The 17,733-nt window shown below is 40.0% G+C and overlaps 1 long non-coding RNA gene across 7 annotated transcripts in view; it reads right to left on the reverse strand.

The window, feature by feature from the left end:
- Positions 1 to 17,733, reverse strand: part of LOC125150123 (uncharacterized) — a 43,304-nt gene that overhangs the window by 3,310 nt on the left and 22,261 nt on the right. Inside the window, exon 6 of one of the 7 annotated variants that reach the window (XR_007146232.1) lies at positions 6,125 to 6,691. The exons of the other annotated variants lie outside the window; for them this stretch is intronic. This is a non-coding gene — a long non-coding RNA (uncharacterized LOC125150123). Of the gene's footprint in view, positions 1 to 6,124; positions 6,692 to 17,733 lie in introns of those variants that run through there. 7 annotated transcript variants of the gene reach the window in all.

The following is a 17,733-nucleotide window of genomic DNA, read 5'->3' on the forward strand; positions in this document are numbered from 1 at the left end:
GAGACAAGAAACCATCAAAACCTTAGAGGAGAAAGCAGGAAAAGACCTCTCTGACCTCAGCCGTAGCAATCTCTTACTCGACACATCCCCAAAGGCAAGGGAATTAAAAGCAAAAGTGAATTACTGGGACCTTATGAAGATCAAAAGCTTCTGCACAGCAAAGGAAACAACCAACAAAACTAAAAGGCAACCAACGGAATGGGAAAAGATATTCGCAAATGACATATCGGACAAAGGGCTAGTATCCAAAATCTATAAAGAGCTCACCAAACTCCACACCCGAAAAACAAATAACCCAGTGAAGAAATGGGCAGAAAACATGAATAGACACTTCTCTAAAGAAGACATCCGGATGGCCAACAGGCACATGAAAAGATGTTCAGCGTCGCTCCTTATCAGGGAAATACAAATCAAAACCACACTCAGGTATCACCTCACGCCAGTCAGAGTGGCCAAAATGAACAAATCAGGAGACTATAGATGCTGGAGAGGATGTGGAGAAACGGGAACCCTCTTGCACTGTTGGTGGGAATGCAAATTGGTGCAGCCACTCTGGAAAGCAGTGTGGAGGTTCCTCAGAAAATTAAAAATAGACCTACCTTATGACCCAGCAATAGCACTGCTAGGAATTTATCCAAGGGATACAGGAGCACTGATGCATAGGGCCACTTGTACCCCAATGTTCATAGCAGCACTCTCAACAATAGCCAAATTATGGAAAGAGCCTAAATGTCCATCAACTGATGAATGGATAAAGAAATTGTGGTTTATATACACAATGGAATATTACGTGGCAATGAGAAAAAATGAAATATGGCCTTTTGTAGCAACGTGGATGGAACTGGAGAGTGTGATGCTAAGTGAAATAAGCTATACAGAGAAAGACAGATACCATATGGTTTCACTCTTATGTGGATCCTGAGAAACTTACCAGGAACCCATGGGGGAGGGGAAGGAAAAAAAAAAAAGAGGTTAGAATGGGAGAGAGCCAAAGCATAAGAGACTGTTAAAAACTGAGAACAAACTGAGGGTTGATGGGGGGTGGGAGGGAGGAGAGGGTGGGTGATGGGTATTGAGGAGGGCACCTTTTGGGATGAGCACTGGGTGTTGTATGGAAACCAATTTGTCAATAAATTTCATAAAAAAAAAAAAAAAAAGAGCTACCTGTGGCAACTGGATGGCTGATGGCCATGTCCCTGATCTGGCCTTTTGTCTTGACTCGCAGATCCGAATGAAGGTCTCATCTCTCCAGAGCATTGCTCTCTATACTGAAAACCTAGCAATGAGCAACATTCTTTACCCTCTAGAATCGTCCACACTTCTATTTGGCCTCTCTTAGAGTTCCTGTTACACAAATTCCTCAGACTAAGACACTCCCCCCCACCACCCAAAAATCATCCCATCCTGAGAAGGTGTTCCAGATCACCCAAGAGGACCTATGTCGAAATGGCTTGCTACAGTGATGGCAAATGCCCTAAGCAGGTTTCTCCATCTGAGTCAGGCAATCTCCATAAGTGCCATCCCATTACAGCAATGCTCTAGAAAAATGTGTATTGGTGTGATGGAAAGGACACTGGAATGAAACTCAGAACACCACCCCCACGACCACCACCACCAAAGCCTGGGTATTTCTTCCTGCCCTTTGCTATGCCCAGAATTTCTCTACAAAATAAACTGTTCAGATTAAGATAAGGCTCCAGATCCTGTCAAGCTTGGAGAATCTATGACTTTTCGAGGGCTTTGTACATTATCTGCTTTGGCCGTTTGCACTGAGAACCAGACTTCAGAGACTTAGCACACCCTAACGTTCATTCAAGTGGCCAGTGTGTTTGGGCTCAGTGGTATACATCTACCCAGCGTCTCTGGCCTTTGGAGTGCAGGAGGTAGATGGAACTCCCACCCTCGTCCCGGGGGGGAGACAGCAGTTACTTTACAAAAGGACGCTATGGTCTCTGTGGGAGCCAGTCTGTCCTCGTGGCAGAGGGCACCCTGAGCAGAGGACCTACTCTGCACCTCCTGGGCAGAATGCTCTGCAAGCCTACAATCTCAAGCAGCTAGGAATGGAGAGAGGGCAACAGTCAGTTGCGGTGTGCTTGTTTGGAATCCTAAGTCCTATTTGATCTCAGAAATTCGGAAGCCTGTAGGACCTGGAAATGCTAATGCCCACGGGCAGTGCAGTGTGGTGGAAAGAGAACTGGCTTTGGAATCAGTTCTGGTTTGAGTCTCAGCCCTGCCCTGACTGGCTACGTGACTAGGAGCAGGTCTCCTCAACCTGCTGACTGTGGCTTTTCTTGTCTGTCCAATGAGGAGAATTGGGTCTTCCCTGATAATCTCACGCATTGGTCTTGGTTGGTTACTTTTCCTGCACACAGTGTACATCCCCTCCCCCCGGTAGTCTCCGTCATGGTCTAAGGACATTAGGGCAGAATAATGATAAAATTGATACTAGTTTCTGTAGCAAATACAACATTAATAACTTGCTACCAGCTGTTAAGCTCCTAATACCAGACACTCTGCTAAGGATTGTAGAAACATTATTTCATCGCCTGAGGTCATCTGGCTATGGTAAATCTTTGGGCAGGGCTTCACACAGACATCCTGAGTTCAGAGCCAAGATCTTAACCCTATGCGTGCTTCATTCCTCGTGACCAACCAGCCAGATTTCTTTGTAGTCCTGACTGGCAGAGAACGAGATGTGCTGGGTTCTCCACGAACATCAGTAAACAAAACCAATTAAATCCTTTAAAACAGGCGAACACAGCAACTTTAGAATATCGTATGTTAAAAGATGTTTTGTGGAGAAGAATGAATAGGGAAAAAATGGGATCCTATATTCACTAATAGTTAAACAACACTGCCTACTATCTTAAGTAAAGCTTTCTCTTTGGCTCATACAAAATGGACATCCAAATCCAACCATCCACCCCCCTCCACCATCTCTAAAAGAAGTAATTTGTGAGCACCTGCTTTGCTCCAAGCCCCCAAGCAGTGGTCAGATCCAACAGTGAATGAGGTGTTTGTGCCCTCCGGGATTGTTCCAGAGGAATATGTTAATAGGTATACAGTTAGATCATGAATGTCCTGTGTTAGGCCATGGGCAGGGTACCAAGGACAAGTAGACAATAAAAAGCTGACACAGTCTGAGACTATTAACGAAGCCTTCCCAAAAAGGTGACAGCTAAGTTGAGTTAGAGTCAAACGGTTGCAAAGGAGAAGATGAGGCCTTGGTTGGGAAGGACGAAAAGGAACAGCACACTTCAGGACGTGGAACCATCCTATACGATGGCTAAGAGGCGAGATCCAACCAAGGAGCCAAAGGAAGTTCCAAATGGCTGGGGAACAGGGTCCAAAGACAGGGTTGGTGAGAGCTGAAAAGGAGGGCCATATACCCCGCAAAAGAGTTTGAATTTCATTGCAATCACATCTGGAATTGAAGGGATTCATGCCATGGGGGGATGGGGGGTAGAATGTAGGTCAAAATGGGATTCGTGTGTTTTGAAGGTGATTTTGAACACAGCATGGAGAATGGTTTAATATGGCGGAAAGGAGGAGGATAGCATACAGAAGATAGAACCCTTTCGAGAGCATTTGGAATAGTCCAGCCCAAAGATGAAAATGACTCAGACTGGGATTCTGGCAGTGGGGCTGGGGAAAAGTGGGTGACACTGAAGGAGGTTGAGAGAGGTGCTGTGATCAAGACTGAGTGAAGGTGTGGTGAGGGAGGGCACAGCTCAGGGTGGCTATGTCTGTGCCAGGCTCTTGGTCCCTGAGAATAAGGGCTGATATGTTTTGTTCCAGGTTCTTTCTAATTGAGGTAGAATTGCTTTGTGTCCCCAAATTTATGAATCCACCCTCATATATATATATTATATATTATATATTATATTTTATATTTTATATTTATATTATATATATATATATATTTGTCTTTAAGTGTATTAACTAGGGCAATGTGAACTGCTATATCATACTCAAAACTTACAGTGGTTTATCCTCATAGAAGTTTCTTTCTTGCTCATGTGGGACTCTTTGCAGGTAAGCCAGTGGCTTCTCTCTGCATGCAGGTTCAACAAAGCAGACTTCTTTCCATTGTATGGCTTTGCCACTCCCTAGGGTCCCAGTGTTCTTAGCATTCATCTAGTAGAGGGGGCAAGAGAGAGTGGAGAAAGTATCTTTGCTGCTTAGAAACCTCATTTATATATCCTTAGTGAGAGCTTGTCACATTTAGCTTCTCCTAGTTGACAGTTGTTGACCATAGGAATGACACAAATGTTTCATTTCTCTGGTTCAGATAGTGATGGAGGATGACACTCCTCGAAGACACAAAGGACAGGGAAAGGACAACTCAGGAGCTTTCCATCACAGGTGAAACCATGACCATTGTACTGTCACTGAGCAGAGGGTATGGAGATATGAAAGATGGAAATTGTGGGTTTAAGTTCTGGCTCCATCAGCAACTTAAAGCATGACTTGTGCAAGTCACCTTGCTTCTGTGGACTCCAGTTTCCTCATCAGTGAAACAAATGGATTGGGCTATACCATGTTGCCCCAAGTGTGTTCTGTAGAACACTAGTTCCATGAAAATCTATGGGAAAATCTTTTCTGGGAGAATAGTTTTAAGAAATACTATGAACTTGAAACTTCTCCTTGAGGGTAGTCAAGGCTTATAGACATACTGAAGGGTCTTGGAAATCCTGTGGTAAGGAACCTTGTTTGGCTTTCTTTACATTGACTTCTTCTAATCTTGAGATGTGGAATTTACATTATTAATTTCCAAAATTAATGTTTTACCACGAATTATTGGGGGCTATAGTACAGAGAGGTTTGGACTGATGTCAGCAGAATGAGTTCTCTCAGTAGCTAAGCCTCAATAAGGTGAAAAGGAGAAGCTGAGAACCGTGGTAAGAAGGTAGGCACCTTTCATGTGCCAAGAAGCTTATGAGGACACTGACTCCACACCTAAATGTCCCTTTTCTCTCATTATGGACCAATCTCTAGACAGTGGAGTCCCTGCATGTAAGTGAGGTTTGTTGCTGCCTGTGAGACTCTGCCTAGACCCCTCCACTGTTCTGCATGGATCCATCTCCTATGGACAAGCTACTGGTGGAGGTCCTAGATGCTCATCAGTCCCACAGATCAGAAAAGGACTTTGTCACTTGTGGGGTGATGAAACTGAAGGGAAATCCACCTCCTAATCAAGATGGGGCAGGAAAGGTGAATTGGAAATTGCCTTTTGAGCCAGAGCAGTGGTGGAAATCCCATCCCTCTTATGTGTCCTTTGTCACAAGAGACTGTAGTTGATGTTGTTTGTCCACCTCTCAACTCCACAGCCCACCTAAGCTCACTCAAAGCTGTAGAAAGTTCCAGAAAGCTGATGGCTTTCCCCTCAAGCATCTGCTTTGCTTTTTCTAAGCCTGAAGGATTTCTTCAGCAGAAGCTTCTTCTATGGCAGGCAGACACAGCCCAAACGTGAGGGAGAGTTAACTCTTCGACACCAGTCCCCAACTAAGAGGACATGTGAGCTGGTGGTTACATGCCTCAGTCTCCCTATACTCCTCTGGGGCAATTTTGAGACATATTGTACATATCTTCACAGAGTGTCCCCAGTGGGATTGAGCCCCAATTGCCCACTTAAGGCAACCCATGTTTCATCATATCTTTTATTGGTTTTTCTTCCTTTTGTGTCTTTCTCCACTTATTAGTTCTTCCTGCAATTACCACTTGAGGAAACTATCAGAATCCAAGCCCTTATTTGCTTTGGTAGAATCCATAGCAAGATAAAAATTTGTTCATGGGATGCTTCTTAGCTGGTCACTAGACCCCCTTCTTGCTCTAAAATTCAGTGATCACTTATTTGGCCACTTGGAGTGGCCAAGTCCTGAGCCTCGTCCCCATTTTAACAAAAAGGCTGAGAAGGGAGAAGATTTACCACCTTCTGAGTTTAATTATTCATCCAGAGAAGTACTTTTGTTTAAGACTAAAAACAGTCTATATGTCCGGAACCATTTTTTTTTTTCAGAGCAGCCCAAAGCATTGGGGAATTGTGAGCTGGTTTCTGGGACATTTTAAGAACTTAAAATAAGGAATGAACATATTTATATAAGTTAAACATGTTATAATGATCTTCTATAAACAATAGCTTTATTGAGATAAAATTCATATAACCATACAATTTACCTCTCTTTAGAATACAGAATTAAATGATTTTTAGTATATTCACCAAGTTAAAATCATAATCAATTTTATATTTTTTAAGTAGGCTCCACACCCAATGTGGGGCTTGAACTCACGACCTTGATATCAAGAATTGTGTGCTGTACCAACTGAACCAGCCAGGTGCCCCACAAATCAATTTTATAACATTTATATTACTTCTAAAAGAAACCCCAGACCCATTAGCAGTCTCCCCATATGCCCTCAAGGCCCCGACCCCTAGGCAACCACAAAAGTACTTTCTGTCTCTCCATTACTTGCCTCAACTGGACATTTCATGTGAAGAAAATCACACAATATATGACATTTTATGACTGGCTTCTTTCATTTGGCAAAATTTTGTCACGATTCATCCATGTTGTAGCGGGTATAGTATTTCATTCTTGTTTGTGGCTGAATAGTATTCCATGGTATGGATATACCACATTTTAGTCATTCATCAGTTAATGGACACTTGAGTTCATATCCACAAGGACGGCTAGGATTAAAAATGAAAAACAAGTGTCGATGAGATTAGAACTCTCATACACTGCTCATGGGAATGAAACATGGTACAGTTGTTTTGGAAAATAGTCTGGCAGTTTCTAAAAAGGTTAAACAGTAGTTGTGTTGCCCAGAAATTTGATACCTAGGTAACAGTCAAGAAAAATGAAGACATGTGTTCACACAATAATTTGCACATGAATGTTCATAGCAGCGTTCTTCATAATATCCAAAAAAGTGGAAGGAAGTGATATTTCACTGTAATTTTAATTTCCATTTCCCTGATGACTGCTCATGTCAAGTAACTTTACATGTGCTTACTGGCCATTTATAAATCTTCTTAGGGAAAATGTCTATTCAGATCCTATGCCTACTCTTTAACTGTTTTTTAATTAGTATTGAGTTGTAAGAGTTCTTTATCACTCCTCAAATATATACTTTGGAAATATTTTCTCCTATTTTATAGACTGTCTTCTAACTTTCTTAATGGTGTAGCACAAAAGTTTTACATTTTTTTTATTTTTTATTTTTTTTTCAACATTTATTTATTTTTGGGACAGAGAGAGACAGAGCATGAACGGGGGAGGGGCAGAGAGAGAGGGAGACACAGAATTGGAAACAGGCTCCAGGCTCCGAGCCATCAGCCCAGAGCCTGACGCGGGGCTCGAACTCACGGACCGCGAGATCGTGACCTGGCTGAAGTCGGACGCTTAACCGACTGCGCCACCCAGGCGCCCCAAAAGTTTTACATTTTGATGAAGTCCAACTTATCTGTTTTTGTTGTTGCTTGAGCTTTTAGTCATATTTAAGAAAACATTGCCTAATCCAAGGTCATGAAAATTTATACCTGTGATATTTTTCTAAGTATTGTCTACTTTTAGTTCTTACATTTATGTTGTTGCACTTTTATATATAATGTGAGTTAGGGGATCCAACTTCTTTTGCTTATGATTATCCAGTTGTCCCAGCATCATTTGTTGAAAAGACTATTCCTTCCTTTGTTGAATATCTTACTACCTTTTTTGAAATCAATGGACCAGAAGTGTGAGAGTAAAATCTGGACTTTCAATTCTATTCACTTGCTCTGTATGTTTGTTTTTATGCTGGTATCACATTGTTTTGAGTATTGTAACTTTGTATTTTATTTTATTTATTTATTTTTACATTTATTTACTTTTGAGAGACACAACACAATTGGGGGTGGGGGTCAGAGACAAAAGGAGAGACAGAATCCAAAGCAGGCTCCAGGCTCTGAGCTGTCAGCACAGAGCCTGACATGGGGCTTGAACTCACAAACTGTGATATTATGACCTGAGCCGAAGTCAGATGCTTAACTGACTGAGTCACCCAGGCGCCCCTTTGTAGTTCATTTTAAAATTGGAAAGTGTAAGTCTTTCAGTTTTGTTCTTTTTCAAGATTGTTTTGGCTCTTCTAAGGTCCCTTAAATTTCCATATAAGTTTTAGGATCAGCTTGTCCATTTCTATTTAAAAAGCCAGTTTCGATTTGATAGGGCTTACAGATCATTTTGAAGAGTATTGCTATACTAACAATATTAAGTCTTCCAATGCATGAACACGGGATACTTTGTTTCATTAGGTCTTTAATTTCTTTCAGCAGTATTTTGTAGTACTCAGAGTATAATGTTTGCATTTCTCTTGTGAAACCTATTCCTAAGTGTTTTATTCCTTTTGATGCCATTGTAAATGAAGTTATTTTTTAATTGCATTTTTGGTTTATTCATTACTATTATTTAGAAACACATTTGATTTTTGTGTATTGATCTTAGAGCCCTGCCACCTTGCTGAACACCTCTGCTAGTCCTAATAGTTTTTAGTGGATTCATTAGTATTTTCTGTATACATGATGATGTCATGGGCAAACAGAGATAGCTTTACTTCTCCCTTTATAATATGATCACTTTTTTCTCATTTTGTTGTGTAATTGTCCTGGGGAGAATTTAACTGTCTAATTGCCCTACACTAGTATGTTGAATGGCAGTGGTGTGAGAACTTGTCTTGTTCCTGATATTAGGAGGGATGCGTTCAGATTTTTTCTTTTCATGTTTCCATGATGAAACATGGACCAAAATATGGCTCACCATGAGTGAACTGGAAATGTTAGACATTCCTTGGTTTAATGTAGGGCAAGGGATTCGAAGACTGGGAGAGACTGGAATGTTAGAGTGTATTTGTCATTTAAGACCTACTCACCTACACTGGAAGGGGCCAAAATGTACACCTTGCACCAGTGCTCTGAGGAATCGATGTGTGAGGGGAACTGTGCTACCACTCTTCTCTGTAGGCCAGACATCCCCCATAGAAACTGAAGTCACTGAAATGGAAAACTGATGTGCGGTGAGAGTGAGAGTAGCTGGAAACCCTCACCACCAAAGGCCAAGTGAGATGGCTACTGCAATGGACAGGAGAGTCAAAGCAGCAATAAGTAGTCTGACTCGTATAGGACTATGGCTCTGGATGACTAATTAGAGTGAGCTAGAAGTAAAATAAGTAGGAAGCCTACTAAATTCTTTATTGGTAGAAGCAGAAAAATTTTGAGTTGAAGGAACCAAAAAGTTCAACCTGAATCCTAAAGGCAGAGTCATGGCCCCTCAATCAATTCCCAGACTGGAGCCAACTTACAGACCCAGAACCAATTAAACAAGTGGGGGGGGGGGCATGTCCCCTTGAAGAAAGAATTTAGGACTACCAAAAGGTTATATTGTTAATCTTTCTTCCAGTCTCCCTAGAGGGACCTATAGCCTTTTTAATAGAGTAGCTGTATACTTGGGGGAAAGAAGTAATCAGACCCATTGGGGACTACTGGACACTGGCTTTGAACTAAGTACAAGACACCCAACATCTGTGACTGTGCCCCATCAATCGCAGGAAGAGCTTATGGAAGTTAGGTCAATGGAGTTTTAGGTCAGGCCCATCTTGCAGTGGGTCCAGTGGGTGGTGATTTCCCCAGTTCAATAATGCATAACTGGAATAGACCTACTTAACAGATGGCAGAATTTTCCTGTCAGTTCCCTTTAGCTTTGGTGTTTTCATAGGTGTTCTTTTTTAGATTGAGGATGTTCCTTTCTAGTCCAAGTTAGTTAGGTGTTTTTTTTTTTTTTTATCACAAAGGGATGTTTGATTTTTTCATTTTTGCCTTTTTCAGCAGCTATTGAGATTATGATGTGTTGTGTCATTTATTTTTATTAATATGTAAATCATTTTTGGATGTTGAACCAGTTTTATACCTCTTGGGGATAAATACTACTTGCTCATGATGTATAATCCTTTTTATATCTTGATCATGACATAACTTTTTTAACATGTTGCTTGATTTGGTTTGCTAATATCTTAGTGATTTTTGTGTCTATTCATAAGAGATGCTGATCTATAGTTTACTTGTGATATTTGTCGGGTTTTGGTATCAAGGTAATACTGACCTCATAAAGTGAGTTGAGAAATGTTGCTTCCTCTTCTCTTTTTTAGAAGAATTTGTGAAGTATTGATACTGATACTTTTTAAATGTTTGATAGAATTCTTTAGTGAAGTTATGTTTTTCTATTTTCCATTTTATTGTTTGTACTGTAATCTTTATTATATGTCTATGTTTGTTTGTCTTAAAGTTTGTGTGTCTTCTTTGTCTAGTGTCTTAAAGTGGAATGTTAGGTTATTGTGTAGAGGCATTTCTAACATAGGCTATAAATTTCCCTCTCTCTACTATTTTAACTGTCCCATATGTTTTCCTATATTGTATTTTAATTTTTATCCATCAAAGTATTGTTTGATTTCCTTTGTGGTTTCTTCTTTGACCTATTGGATATTTAAGAGTGTTTTTAAATATCAACTCATTTCTGAATTCCCCGAATTTCTTTCTGTTATTGACTTTAAAGTTGATTCCATTGTGGAGATGATCATTTATGTAATTTCAGTCCTCTTAAATTTATCAAGGCTTGTTTTATCATTTAATGTATTTGTGGGGATTGTCTTGTGCACCTGTAAAACAAACACATACGATGTTGTTGGTAGAGAGAGTCTCTCTTAGGTCTAACTGGTTTGCAGTGTTGTTCAACTCTTCTTTTTGTTCATCTTCTGCCTATTTGGTTTATTCATTATTGAAATTGGAGTATTAAGGCCTCCAACCATTGTTGATTTTCAGTGTCTCCCTTCATTTCTGTTAGTTTTTGCTTCGTGTGTTTTAGGCCTTGTTTTTAGGTGTATATGTGTTTGTAATTGCTATATCTTTCTTGGTGGGTTGACTCTTTTGTAATAATTAAATGTCTCTCTTTATCTTTATTAACACTTTCTGTTTCAAAGCCTCTGTTGACTGATAATACTATAGCCACAACAGCTTTCTTATGGTTACTGTTGGTAAGATATATCTTTTTTTCCATCCTTTTACTTATAATTTATTTTTATCTTTGAATCTAAAAGGTATCTTCTATAGATAGCATATAATTGGGTCTTGTCTTTTTATTCAGTTTGACAGTCTCTGCTTTCTGACTGGAATGTTTAACCCATTCATACTTAATGTCACTATTGATAGAGTTAGATTTACATCTGCCATTTTACCTTTTGTTTTCTATGTAGACATTATTTTTCTAAGGCAGTCATAACAAAGTACCACAAACTGGAGGGCTTAAACAACAAAAATTTGTTGTCTCACACATGGAGGCCTGAAGTTCTGAGATCAAGTTATCAACAGGGTTGGTTCTTTCTGAGAGCTGTGAGGGGGAAGGGTCCATTCCAGCCCTCTCTCCTTGGCTTTAACTTAGCTGTCTTTGCCCTGTATCTACTCACATCATCTTCCTTCTGTGTATGTGTGTTGAAATTTTCCCTTCTTATAAGGACACTTGTTGTATTGGATTAGGGCCCATCCTAATGACCTCATTTTAGCTGTACTCCCTCTATAATGGCCCTACCTCCAAATAAAGTAACATTCTGAGGTATCGGGGATTAGGACTTCACCGTATGACTTTTAGGGGGATGTAAATCAAGCCACAACATTTTGTTCCTCTATTCTTCTTTCTTTCACATTCATGATTTTTTTTTCTAGTGTGACATTACACTATACATATTTTTGAGTTATTTTCTTATTGGCTGCTCTAGGACTTACCATCTGTATCTTAATTTGCAGACTCTAGATCAGATTTCTACTGAATTCCAGTGAAATACAAAAAAGATGCTCCTATATAGCTCTGTTGTTTCTGCCCCTTCTTTTGTGCTGCTCTTGTTATGCATTATGCATACCATATCTAGGTAACCACTTCCAAAATACATTTTGTAATTATTACTTTACGTAATTGATGTCTTTCTAAGAAACTGAGAGAGGAAAGGAGAGCAAGTACGTATTTGTAGAGTTTGTTTTATCGACTATTTGATTTGTCATTTCCGGTTCTCTTCATTTGTTGCTCTTGCTTTCAGTTAGCATATGGTGTCGTTACCTTACTACATTATAGCTTTGCTCCCACCTCCTTTTTGCCATTAGCAAATAGATTGCGTTTCTACATTATAGACCACCAAATACAATTACATGCATATTGTTTGACACAGCTGCTTTTTCTATTTTATTTTGATTAAGATTTTAGTTTTAAGTAAGCTCCACACCTAACATGGGGCTTGAACTTACAACCCCCGGATCAAGAGTCACATGCTCTACCAACTAAGCCAGCTAGGCACCTTGACACAGCTGCATTTTATATTTTTAAATTTTTTAAAATATTTATTTATTTTTGATAGAGACAGAGCACAAGTGGGGGAGGGGCAGAGAGAGGAGACCCCGAATCCGAGGCAGGCTCTAGGCTCCAGGCTCTGAGCTGTCAGCACAGAGCCCGATGTGGGGCTCAAACTCATGAACCATAAGATCATGACCTGAGCTCAAGTCAGACGCTTAACCGACTGAGCCACCCAGGTGCTCCTACAGAGCTGCTTTTTAAATAAGCTAAGAGAGAGAAGAAGAAACATGCATTTATATTGTGTTTTACAATTATGTTATTATCTCTATCAGTGCTCTTTTCTTTTTCACGTAGATTTATATTACTGTCTGTGGTCACTTGCTTTCAGCCTGAACTTCCCTTAGTATTTCTTATAAGATATTGTGAGAGCAACAAATTCTCTCAGTTTTATTTATCTGGGAAGGTCTTGATTTTGCTTTCGTTTTTGAAACATTGTTTTTCTGGATATAAGTTTCTTGGGAGACCTATTTTTGAAATTTCAGCACTTTAAATGTATCATGCCACTGCCTTCCAGTCTCATTGTTTCTGATGGGAAGTCAGCTGTTAATCTTCTGGGTTCTCTTGTGCTTGATGAGTTCTTCTTCTCACTGCTTTCAAGATTTTTCTCTTTGTCTTTTAACATTTTAGTTATGAAGTGTCTGGTTGTATATCTTTCTGCATTTATCCTTCTTGAAAGATGTTGAGTTTCTTGGATGTCTAGATTACTTTAAAAAAAAATAAAATTTGGGAGTATTTCGCCATTATTTTATTAAACACATATTTTTTACTCCCTTCTCCCCTTCCTGTCATTCTCCTAGTCTCATTATGAGTATATTGCTGCTCTTTATGATGTCCTACATTTCTCTAAGGCATTACTCAGTATCACTGTTACTGAGGTTGATACACGTTATACAATCCATCTTCAAGATCTTTGATTCTGTCTTCTACCAGTTCAAATCTGCTTTTGAGTCTTTTTAGTAAATTTTTCATGTTAGTTGATTTTTAACTTGGAAATTTCCATTTGGTTTATTTTTATAATTTATATATTATTATTCCTAATTTGATGAGACATTATGATTATACTTATTTTTGAAAGCATGGTTTCCATTAGTTCTTTGAGCATAGTATAGTGGCTGCTATAAACTTGTTTTAGGTCTGTTATCTGGGCCCTCTTAGAGGCAGTCCTTGTTGCCTGTTTGCCCTCACCCCCTGTATTGGTCACACTGGCCTGCATCTGTGCATGTCTCATAATTTGTTGTTGTTACTGAAAACTGAACATTTGTGGTAATATATTGTAGCAACTATGGATACTGATTTCTCATCTCTCATCTCTCAGATTTGTTGTTGTTATTTGCTTATTTGTTTAGTAACTTGGCTGGAGAACTTCAGTGAAATTTCCCATGGGGTATGAGGCCTGTGACGTCATTCTTGAGAACTTGCAGCCTTGGGCGCGGGCACAGTCACCTTTGGATAACCAGTTTTAGCAGGGTTCTCTTTGGCTATTTTCCTGATCTCGCTGCTAAGTCCGTTTTGTCTGTTGGTATCACATCCAGCTTAATTAGGCTCCCCTTACTGCTGGCTGATTACTCTATGGTTTTTGATAATGTCCTTATACATACAGTGCTCCATAGTCTGATCCAACTAATTTGGGACCTTTTATAGAGCTAGCCTTGGAGGTTTTTTCTGACTCCAGAAAGGCTCATCTTAGCAGTTATCTCTTTACCTGATTTTCTCTGGTAATCTAGTTGGCTTAAAGTTTTTCCTTGTTGCTTTCATAGAGATATCAGCCTCCTCTTAATTGTCTACCCCCAAATCATCATTGTTCTTTGAGAATCTCTTAGGATTAAACTTACATTCTATTCCAAATACATGTAGTTGGTCTGGTAAGAGCTTCTACATCTTTTCTTCTTTTTGCCTCTCTCTATGCAAAAAAATCTCAGAGTTAAACTGCTTTGGGCGTGGGAGCAGAGACAATGACCCCCTTCTCTTAGAGCACCATTTTTCCTCTAATGAGCAGGGCACTGCGCAGGAGCAGTAGCCTCTGGTCTTCCCAGCTTGCCTCTCCCAGTGTGGAATATCCTCTGTATGAACAAACTGTGGTGATGATAATTGGCTCTAGTATTTTCAGCTACCTTTGCCTGGAGTAGAACCAGTGGGACTAAGAGTGGGGCTAGAGGGAGGAAGGGATCCCCTGACCTCTTGGTCACCCTTGTTTAGAAATTAGTTTCACAACAGGCAGCTGGAGAGGATGAGAAATGTTGGCACATGTCCATCCCAGGGAGAAATAGCACTTGACTGGTAGCTTGGGGGAGAGGAACCCCTCTCTGGAACAGAGCCTCAAGCATGCTGAGTTGGGGGGAAGGGTAAGGGATGGAGTAGATCATGACTCAAGTGACATAGGCTCTCATTGTTCTTACCACAGTTTATTACATTTTGTTGAATAAATGCTTCTTCATTTATTGTACTCTCTTAGGCACTGCATAGAGATTTTAAATAGTTGTTGGTGTTTTGGTTTTTACTAGTTCAGGTTATTTTGTTAGGAAGTGAGTCTTCAGAGCTCCTCATACTGCCATTCCAGAAGTTATGTCTAATGATATTTAGGTGAAATGTATTAGGGTAAGCAAAGTAGTGTAAAAACAAAGAGAAGAAACCTGAAGTCTAATTAATTTGCCCATTAGTGGTGGTTATTATTTACAGATAGATTATGTGTAGCTCATTAACGGCAAACTTCATTTCTGTTGTAACTCATTAATAAAAAAAAATAGGTTGAGTGATAAGGCTCTAATGTAGGTTGACTTTTTAAAGAAATCCCAAGATTTGGATACCAAATTCCAAAAGAGCATTAAATAAGCCATTTAGAAGATTGAAGAATGGGTGGTTATATGCATTTTCTATGATACACATATTTTAGTATCTTAAATGTCAGTTATCTACCCAGAGTCTGGGTGGGTTTCAGGATGTCTTCTCTGCACCCTCTCTCATGTTTGCAGAGCTGGCACAATAAGAAGCAATTTTATCTCATAGAACACATAGTCTTGGATTTAATTAACCAGGAAATATTTATAGAGTATCTACTGCCTAAAAAGTCACTGTGCGAGAACTCAACAAATGTAGTACAAAATACCTGTCTCCAAGAGGATATCTAAACACATTAAAAAATAACTTGTAACACAATATAGCATAGTTCAATGATAAATGGGTACAGAGGGTCTCGTGCTTTAGGATCAAAGTCATGTTTTAGTTAAAATGGGCTTAAAACAGCAGTAATTTTTTTTCCTCATAAATCTTTAATTTGGGCAGGGCTCAGTGGGGTAAGGCTTGTCTCTGCTCCATGCAGTATTAGCGGAGGTAGTTGGTGGTTGCTGGTGATTAACTGAGGGCTGGAGGATTTGCTTCCAAGATGGTTCCCTTGTATGACTAGTAAATTGGTACCGGCTTTGGGCGAGCAGCTCAACCAGAGCTCTTAGTTTCTCTCCTGGAAAGTTCTAGAAAGAGAGGGCAAGGAAAATGAGGATTTTGAAAGGTCATTGGAATTGCCTACATTAGAATCCAAGAATATTAGAGTTTTGATGAATGAAACCACACTGCAATGAGGAAAGGGGGTTATTGAAGCAGGTTTATCTCTAGTCTATAAAATAAATAGTGAAAGGCAGGAGAGAAATGGGTTGATAGCCAAAGAGACCATTCAGTCAGATAAAGCTTTCTTTCAAATCAAGAAAAACCAAATTATCATTGAAAGCAGATGAAAAAGAAAAATGTCCCATATGTGGCTTGCTTTAGATTTGGTTTCTAATAGTATTTGATTAATCTACCTGGAATTACTAACATATTTCTCGGACTCTTCTGGGGTCTTGCTTTGTTTAGATGCTTCTGTACCCCAAGAAGGGAGAGTCTGAGATTTTTATAGCATTACATCTTCACATAACCTGAATCCAGGTACTTCCAGAAAAGAGTAAGTGGCTCCCTATTGCTGTCTCCTTGGAGAATAGTCTCCTTTGCTGATGCGGAGAAGGGTGAGTACTTCCTGGCATCAACCAAAGTAAAACAGGGCTGAGGGGGCAGACAAAAGTATGAATCAGAGTAGAAATGTGCATAGGAATTGTTAACATTTTCTCCAAAGAGCTGTGTGGCTTTATTCATAATTACCTATTGGTAGCCAAAGCTACATGAGACTGGAAGACCGGTAAAGGACTATGCTGATGGTTTGTCAATAGTAGTTAGAAGGATTATTGGCTGCCAAGGGTTCCCATTGTTAGGAATGAAGGCAAGGGTTGGCAAGGAGGCAATTTAGAGCCACCATTGAGAGCCACCATTTCTGAGAACAACTGCCCCTGATAAGAGTTCTTGCCACAGAACGCTCCAGGGTATAGCGTTCAAGGGAAACCAACTTGTGCTCCTGACAGCATTGATGGGAGCAAACTCAGCTGGGCTTTTCTTGAAGACACTGCAACCCTGACTGGCAAGGTCAGTACACACTGCTCTGAGCCAGAAAGGAAACCCTCCAGGGAGCTCAATTGAGGTGAAAAAACTGGGAGCATTCTTTGGAGGCCAGTGACCCAATCTGCCCTCCTAGCAGACACTGGTCATAACACTGATGAGAAAAATAGGTTGACACTCAGTAGAGATCAAGTGAAGAAGAGATAGTGTAGTGGAAAGAGCATGAGCCTTGGAGCCTAGTTGAGACAGGTTTGTGTACCTGCTCTGGTACTTATTAGTTTGTGCTCATTGATGATGTGTTTCAGTTTCCTTGTAGCCAACATTTAAAATATCCGATCATGGTGTTAGAGGGCTGAATGAGATAAGACATGTAATAGATCCTAGTACATTGCAGGTACTGCAAATATGACAGCCAGTAGTGTTCTTTTCTATCTGGACCTACTTGAAATGAAGGTCATGAGACTCCAAGGGCATCCAGCCAGTTATTGAGTCCTTGAATTGTAGCCTGCTTTTTACATTCCTATGGAAATAATCTAGGAAGCTGTCATTTGGAAAAACCATTAAATAAAGGACTAGAGGCAGACACTGTGCCTGCGAAATTCAGCGCACTGTCACATGTATGTGGACTTGCGACTGATCCTAGAAATGTCATGCACTCAGGGGTCAGCATGCCTGTTCTGTGAATTTCCAATGTTGATTCCAGGACTTACTATCATGAGACTGTTCAAGGGATCATAGTCACAAAGGATTTTGTTTTTGGAAAAAAGTTTTCAACTTGTTTGCTTCTTATACATAAAAGATGGAAGCCACGTTTCTCTTTTAAAAACCCACTGCTTGATTAATTTCTCCCTGCCCAGCTCTAAGCTTCATAGCTGGATCATTTGGGCATCAC

The sequence above is a fragment of the Prionailurus viverrinus genome, chromosome D4, assembly GCF_022837055.1.
Source record: "Prionailurus viverrinus isolate Anna chromosome D4, UM_Priviv_1.0, whole genome shotgun sequence".
Lineage (NCBI taxonomy): Eukaryota > Metazoa > Chordata > Mammalia > Carnivora > Felidae > Prionailurus > Prionailurus viverrinus.